Below are 9,435 nucleotides of genomic sequence, written 5' to 3'. Positions count from 1 at the left end.
TTCTTTGTTTAATTCCATGGCGGAGCGCGGTTGCTTGGTTCAGATCGCGCACCTGCACCATATGTGAAGCAGGTGAAATCTAATGAAAAGCTGCAGCGGCTGCTATGCAATCGAACCGTTGTTGGCTTTGACCACGGTTCCACTGGGCTGCTTAGCCGCAAGGCCCATCAGCTGCAAGTTGGGTAGAGAACATTTTTAACGTCGATGCATTACACTTGAGACACTCCGGGTAAGCTGGAAGTTGCGAAGAGAGCACCTTTTGCCCGGCTGCTACTATGCAGCAGATTCAGGTCGCAATGACGACGTTATCTCTCGATCGAACATGTATATAAGGGGCCTCACTCTCCTTCGTCCCCAAATACACTCGACTATCTAGCTAACTGCTCGACACAAAAGAGCAGTGTACCATATCTCGTACCTTGACATGGCGTCAGGCGTCGCTACCACTCCTGAGTTCACCTATGAACCCTCGCCGTGGATTGATTTCTTTGCTGCATACGAGCCGCTGCCCCTGCAGGTATATATGCATGCACATTATTTGGACGCCATTTGGTATATATTCTACAGTATATGTAAACTGTACCAAGGATTTTGTTTGTAAAAATGATACATCTATAGACGTCAATTCTGCTCTTTCTGTGTGCTTTCGAGGATTCATTTTCACTAAGTCAAGAGATACATATGAAACAAACAATGCGATTTAGTTAAATTTATAGACCAACTTTTACGACCCAACCACCACAGGCGAAATGGCAGACCACTTGGAAAACACGTAAATACTAGGTGGACTACTCTGGTGGGCTGGCTTACGAATTCCAAAAGTTAATAAAATTCGAAGAAAGATATGAAAGGTGAAGTTTATAAATATACGTTTTGCAAAAAAAGAGTGTATAATAAATGCTCCAACACCAAACATAAAAATCAATAAGTATTGCATTAGTTCTTGCAATTTTCATATATGATGAAAAAATTACATAACTAATTATCAATGAAAAGAGGGTGAAATGAAAAGGGGAAATGGTCTAGCACTTACATGGGCCCAAGCTGTCAAATTAATGGGTATCACTCACACCCACTATTCGCCCAATAGGCACAAGTTTATCATGTTTGATTTCACAATATGTCTTCCATACTAGTATCTTTTTTACATAGTTGGTACTTCTAATTATGCTTTAAAAAGATAGTACTTCTAATCAATACAAATAGGTACATGGTGCAGACGGATTTGGAAGTTTAAATTTGGCAACCAATTGAGTAACAAGAAGTGTGTTGTGAACCACAAAAAAATACATCATCTAAGTAGGTACAAGGGGTATTATATAGGCCTACGCATGCTAACAATTGAACATCCAACGCAAAACACAAAAGGCTCCATTAATTTCATTATTTTTATTGGTTACGATGTCAAAAGTAGAAAATAAGAGTTACTATATTGTATATATAAACGTGAAGCTAGAGATGCTTGAGACACTCATATATGTGCCTTCTAAATTATTTTGGTCACAAAGAGAGAGTAGGCACCGACCGGTGTATTTTGTGTGTTTTTATGCATAAATTCTAGTAGATCATATAATTTCAAATATTAATTATTTATCTAATGCTGCTAAAATTATTAGAAGCACACATGAAGATATCTTTTTCATAGTACAAACAATATGCATATATTTAGTCAGATAAGTAAGTTGTACAAACTATATTTGTACCATTTGTAACACAACCCATGTAAAATATCATCGGATGAAATATCATTAGGATTACTTAAGTAAGGACATGTAATCTAAAGCATATAATTCAATGTCGACGTGATATATGTATCTGATAATGTTTTTATTTAATAGTACGACATGGTAATTAAGGTGTAATATGCACATGTACAATATATTTTTACGTGTATGTACAACATGTATGGCAGTGCCGATTTGGAATGAGGGACCACTAAATCTGTCAATAATATTTCATGTGTTATCTTGCTATACTTAGCATATTTGAACAAACGAATTTATGATTGACAAATTAATGATCATGATTAAATTATCATATTATGTCCATTTAAGTGCAAGGCGTGATGGCTAACATATGTAGTTTAACTGAAGTTGAGAACTCTAGCTTGCAGTTGTTATTGTATGATAATGAGATATAAAGGGTCTTTATTTTTATCACGAAGATTAAAGGATTCAAGTACTGATGTACAATTAAAATGGATCCTTATTTTGTTTCATATATTGTATGTTAGATGTGTCACGAATTTTTGGCTCCCGAGTGCACCAAAACTCGTTTTGATCAATAAAATGGAAAATATAAATTATGTGTGTAAAAAATGAATGCAGGTATATGCATGCCAAGTTTGAACCTAAAATATAAAAGTATTTGACCTACACAAAAATAATAAATTATATTGTTCACACTATAAGGAGTGGACATATACTATTCACAGCGTAACAGACACTAGTAGAAAAATGGCCATTGTGTACCGGTTTTAAAGGGCCTTTGGTACCGGTTTCGCAACCGGTACCAACGAATCGGGACTAAAGCCTCCCTCCTTTGGTACCGGTTTCTTACGTGGGCACGGACTGGAGACGTTTGGTACCGGTTTGTAGCACGAACCGGTACTATAGGCTATTTCGTTAACAAAGTTTTATCCATTTTTTCTAATTATTTTTCACTTTTTTTTTCAGAATTTCTAGTATTTCAGTTAGTCTCTAACTATACTTAATCTCTAGTCAAATTACTTACCCGTGGTCAAATTTCCCGTCGGTCACCCATCCTCCCACTACTCTAGCACTGGCACGCTTAACTTCAGAGTTCCTTCCCGTCCCTCTTCCAAGTGCTTCGCTCGCATGTTGTTGATAGTATTATCATATCAATCCTATTAACATGTTGGTCGATATCACACTTTTTTATTGTTTAAATTTCAAATAATTATTTTAATCAAAAAATAATGATGTACTAATAATGTTGAATAAATAAATAAAATTAACTTTTTAACTTTTTATTATTTAATTATTTTTTAGTTTTTAAATTTTTTTTGCCAAACCTAAAACCTGAAAATTTGAAAATCTTATAATTTGCTAAAAGTAATAGTAATCTTTATACAGGATGCAATTATTAATTTTAATTTAAAAAATATATATAATCCTAAATTTCTAGAAAAAACTAAAAAAATTCTGCTTTCATATTTTCATTTGGAATTTTGAGAATCTAAAAATTTGCTAGCTGGGTAAACCCGGGTGAATTCGGATGTAACTTTTTCCCACGATCATTTTGATATATTATACGCTTTTTTCGACGTCGTATGCAAAAGTTAATGCCATTTTACCATTTTCTAAACTTTTTATGCAAAAAAGTAGAAATTCAAATTTGTTAATTTTTTCTAATAGTAGGTTGCGTAACATATAGGAATCTCAAAACATTTTATTTTTAATTTTTTTCTAATAGTAGGTTTTCCGGCTGACGTCAATCCTTTAGCACCGGTTCGTGACATGAACCGGTACTAAAGGTCCCGCACGAACCGGTACTAAAGGTTGCCGACGCCCTCGGCAGTGAAACCGGTATTAGTGCAACCTTTAGTACCAGTTTGTAAGGAAAACTGTACAAAAGGCCTCGACGAAAGCCCAGTTTTCTACTAGTGAGAGTTGTGTTTTCTCTATTTTGTGTAGATCATACTATCTATTTTTCTTAAAGCTTTGTACGAGTAAATATCAAGGTGATATGTACATGCGTGACTTATTTCAAAAAATTAAACATTTAAATAGCATAATTAGAACTTGTTGATATCATGTGCACCTACACCTAGGTTCTCCATCATATTTTCGATGCTATGTGTTCCTATTATAAATATATGGTTATCTATACTATTGTAATCTACTCATATTTATTTCACTCCTGATAAATTGTAGTACTAATATCACACCCCTCCCCTAATTTTTGTTGTGGTAAATAAAATGTTGCACTTAACTAACCCAATTATGGTTTAATCTAAATTATAAATCTATCAATGTTAGGGATCTTTGGAATGGATAACAAATAGAGCTGATGAACTGAAGGAAGATATCCGTGTATTGCTCAGTACTCGCAAAAACACGACAGAGAGAATGTTCTTACTAGATACACTACAACATCTGGGAATCGATTACCACTTTGAAGAGCAGATCAACATGGTTTTAAGACAAATATTGGAAAGTGAAATCAGCAACTCCAACTTGCATGAAGTTTCTCTTCGGTTTCGGTTGCTTAGGGAGCAAGGACATTGGGTATCTCCAGGTATCCAACTTTACTTTTATATCATAATTGTTGGAAAAAAAAATTAATGCCAGAAAATCATAAAGATATATTTTTATAATTATAGCTAAGTGGGTTACCAATCTTGAATTTCTTATTCTTGAAAATAATAATGTCATAAACTAGGTATTATATATACCACAATTAAAACCTTGTTATCTTTGTGATGGCTAGCAACATGATTTTTTCGAGCTTGCAGATGTTTTCAATAAATTCAGAAGTGAAGATGGCAGCTTCATCAGGGATATAATGAATGATCCTAAGGGTCTATTAAGCTTATACAATGCAACTCATCTGCTCGTTCATGGTGAGCAAACACTTGAAGAAGCAATGGATTTTAGCAGGCATCATCTTAAATTAATGAGTGGCAGCCTCAAGTTCCCATTAGATAAGCAAGTCCAGCGAGCCCTTTGCACACCGCTACCAAGGACCAATAAGAGGGTGGAAATGATGCATTATATCCTAGAGTATGAACAAGAGGATCATACCTTAATTCTATTGGAGCTTGCAAAACTAGATTTTAATCTTCAGCAACATGTCCACCTAAAGGAGCTAAAAGCTATAACAAGGTATATTATTTTTTCCCAGTCAACATGATGAAATTATGAAAGGAATAATAGTTCATCGGTTCATATATTCATGCATTCCTTCTATTTCACTATGAATTTCGCTTGTTATTGGATATTCACCAAATAAAGATAGATCTCAAATCTCCATCTTAGTGAATTTCTTTGGAACTAAAAGGCAAATATATGTGTGCATGGTAGGAAAAGTACATATATGCTACAATAATGGAGTAAATATTAAACGGATTGCTTAATAGGGCTAGATATAGTATAATTTAACTCCATGGAAAAATTACTACATCAATTAACATAAAATTAATTCTCAGGTGGTGGAAAGATTTTTCTGGATGCATCCGGCTGAGCTTTATTCGAGATCGTGTGGTGGAGGGATTCACTTGGGCCTCTCGTGTTGTTCTACGATACAGACTTTGAGTTTGTCCAAGTATCATCACAAAGATGATTGTACTAATTACCACATTAGATGACATCTATGATAACCATGCCACGTTGGAGGATTGTCGGAAGCTACATGAAGCCATACAAAGGTTTGATTAATTGAGCTTTGCATTTTTATCAATATATTGGCCTACCTATTTTGATTCCTAATCTAGTAAGGTAATATATTTTATACCATATCATGAATTCATAATCACATGAAATTAATCGTGAAAAATAATACCTATCCCCCAAGATTTTCACAATGGTGAGAATGATATCTCAGATATAAGCATGTGTGTGCCAGCTAGTAACGACTTATAGTACTCAAGATGATTTAGTTCATACCTCACACATTGTCACGTGCATAGTGGAGCAGTTGCATTCACACACCCAAATGGAGTTGATATAATTTATGGGAAACACCGCTCTAAATAGAATACAAGTTCTGAGGAAAAACAAACTTATATTTGCTACCATGTGTGCTAAGCTAACAAAATACACATTTTTACTATATACATGTAGTTCAACCAGCAGGGATGATTAGGTGATCAGTAAAAATATCAACTGAAATTTTACTAGTGTCATGCATATGCCACTAGTCTATGTTACTACCTCCATAGTTGAAAGCAACATACCGGTGATATCATGCAAAGTCTTATTTGCTAGGGTGCAGACTCATTTTATCTTGAAATATGTGATATTATGGTAACATGGCTAGTTACCACAAGCATCTCTCTCCACATTTAATCGATTAAAATGCCTAGTTAGTATTGCATGTGGTTACATATTGTCAACTAAATTACTCCAACTATGAATAATGTGAGAATCTCGTACAGTAAGAGGCGAGAGAAAATGTGGTTTCTCTACTCGAATGTTGAATTAGTAGTGCCAAAGCCCAAATTAAATGATCTGGGCGCTTAAGATGCGCGAATATAAAATAGCAAATTTAGTTACCTACAACCTCACAATTATATATTTCCATTTTTAAAGGCTTGACACGAGTATGTGTTCTTTGCCATTTCAAAGGATTATTCCACTATTAATGTGATGCATATTTTGTTGTTGTAGTGTTACATGGTTGTATTTTACCTTATTATATTGATTCTTGGAACATATAGATATGTTGTCGTAAGAAGTAAATGGTAAAAAAAGAAAAATTATATCCAAGATGCAGGAAGAACAACAAATATTGTACTCCCACCGATCCATATTACTTGATGTTAAAATGGATGTATCTACAACTAAAATTGTCTAGATACATCTATATTAGCATCAAAGAATATGAATCCGAGGGAGTAGTAATGTTAGAGTCATCCTAGAGAAATTAGCCACAGATAGAATTTTTAATGAGTGATCTGTCAATAACTGGAACATGGATCTCTTCTTGATGAAATCTGGTTTAAACAAAGATAAGAAAGTAATTTTATTATCATGCAGCAACAAATCATTGACCTAACGAATCTTGTATCAAATGCAATTCACCTTGTAGATGGGGTCATAGCGCCGTTTCTATTCTGCCGAAGTACCTCAAAAAGTTCTATATGGAGATGTTAAGGACATTCCAGAATATTGAGGTTGAAATGCCAATCAATATTAACTATGATATTGCACATCTCAAGAGAGCGGTAATATATATTTAATATTTGTGTATATTACCATATATCTTGTTGCCTCAACATATACATAAGCTCTGCAATAATTGTACTCACTCGATATAAATCCATAATAGTTTCAAGATTGACATGTTATCTAATATGTATCTTTCATTATTTACATTTTCTAATTTCATGTCAATATAAAATTATAAATTGGTCTATAAGAATATCATAGTTGAAAATATTATTGCCTACAAAATAAACATTTTTTTATATAATGCCTTTAGTCTTGAAAAATATTGATATTTAATTTGGGAATTTATGTGGTCTAAAATATGTCTATGGCCATACTCAATATTATTATTGAAATCTAATAAATATATCATGTTGGACAAGTGTTTTTTTAGAAAAACATGTCCAGAACACATCTAATACTCCCTCAGTCCCAAATTAGATGTCATAGATTTGTTTAGACAGATACATACAAATCTTAACAAATTTATAACAAGTAATTCCGGATAGACGGATTAAGATACTTCTGAAAGCATTAAATTGATGCCTTAGGAATTTGAAAAAGAATTTTTTAATTAATGCTTCTATAAACTAGAGAGAGTAGTAGTCAAAGTAAAAAAATTATAATAATTTGATTTGTACTGAATATATAATGTAAATCATGTAAGCACACACATATGTAGTGAATAATAAATCTCACTACCTATAATTTTTTTATTAATATTCATTGGCTGGACACGCAGGTCCAAAATAATGTGATGGGTTATCTTCATGAAGCGGAATGGTCACACCAGAATCACAAGCCAAGTTTTGTGGATCATGTGAAGTTAACTAGCCTGAACATAGGCGTGCCAGCAATATGTGTGAGTATGATGACATGCATGAATGACCAAATGATGAAGCCAGCACTCGAGTGGGCAGCAAGTGTCCCAGATGTCATCATAGCAGTAGGAAAGATTTCCCGTTTCATGAATGACATTGGTGCATTTGAGGTATATATATATTTCTAGATAATTAATGTATGGCATGTTACTCATTTTATTCACATAAATATGAGGTTCAAGCAAGTTGATATTTAATCTTAGGAAACAATTTGAATAAAATTTGATTTACATGAAACAAAAATATTATCAAATAAAAATTTAGACTTATTTATAATAATGTCATTTTTGCAATGCTACTCTTAACTCAATTTCTAGATTTTGCATAACATATTACATATTAAAAGGGGTAGTAATTTTACTGTTACAACTACTACACATGTGTGAGAGATTATTACTTTAATGTGATACATAATTATATAATCTAAACGTGAGTGTTGATGCAATCATACAGCGTCGGAAGTGCAAGGGCGATCTTCCAAGCACCGTGGAGCGTTACATAAGTGAGCATTGTGTCACAAGTGAAGTGGCCATTACAAGAATTGATGCATTGATGGAAGAGGAATGGAGGACCCTGAACCAAGCCCGCTTCAGAAATCATGCTCTTCTCCCAGCGTTACAACAATTTATTAGCTTAGCTATTAGTACAACATTTTTTTATGGCAACAGGAATGATGTGTACACACACAGCACACACATCGGGTGCACTATTGAGAGTCTCTTCATCAAGCCTATCTAGTATTTACTGAATGTATGGTTGTGATGATATGTTGTTTAATCGTGTCATGTATTAATTCTAGGTACTTGGTTTCGCCTTTATATATGGAAATATCATCATGCATGCTTATGAGTCACTAATAAATATATATTTTTACTACAAAGAAAGTATGTATTTGTTCATCCTTACGGTGTGATAATTTTTTCCCACTTACCCATCTACTAAATAATGCTATATTTTTTGGAAGAATCAATAAATTATTGTAGTTGTGCTTGCCGTAGAGGAAGGGCATTGGGGAGTTCTTGCGCGAGGCGTTGCATATGCAGTTAGAGTGAGGAATGATGGTTAACTCTCGATGAAAAAATACATAGAACTTATTGTTGACATACTACCGAAAAGCTTAACAAAGATTTTCCTTTCGCACACACCATCTCTAATGTAATTATCACATATGGCTTTATTTAAGCCTAGTACAATGTAATAGCACATTAAGACAACTATTGAAATGAGCACTCGACATATGTGATGGGAACTCTATGTGATGTGCTTTTCGGATAGACCACCAAAGACCACCTAAATTGTACCCTGATATGGATAAGAAATCCCCATCCTTAATTCGCCTAGTCGCATCCTCACCCTCATTTCACCTTTACCCATTAGGTCTCCCAGTTTTCATTGCTAGATGACTATAGCAGCGAGCTTTCTCCTACTTTGCCTTTCACTGGCCGCTCTTGCCACATATTCCCAATGTTCGTTATATTCCTTCCTAGTTTTGTGAAGAGTGGTGTAAGGTGCCATGGAGAAGCACGGGTGAAGGATACAAGAGCTCCATCCATCTCTTATTTTTTGGAGTTTTGTCCCACCTCGTTGATTCCTTGAGTCTCATTACGAATTGAAGGAGAGGTATTATTAGTGAGTTGTGGTTTGGATGGCAAATATGTAACGAC

General features: G+C 34.2%; 1 pseudogene; it reads left to right on the top strand.

The window, feature by feature from the left end:
- Positions 1-378: 378 nt before the first annotated feature.
- On the top strand, positions 379-8,621 carry LOC124677917 (annotated as a pseudogene).
- The last annotated feature ends 814 nt before the right edge of the window (positions 8,622-9,435 follow it).

Source organism: Lolium rigidum, chromosome 7 (genome assembly GCF_022539505.1).
Source record: "Lolium rigidum isolate FL_2022 chromosome 7, APGP_CSIRO_Lrig_0.1, whole genome shotgun sequence".
Taxonomy (NCBI): Eukaryota; Viridiplantae; Streptophyta; class Magnoliopsida; order Poales; family Poaceae; genus Lolium; species Lolium rigidum.
This window is presented reverse-complemented; position numbering and strand designations above follow the sequence as displayed.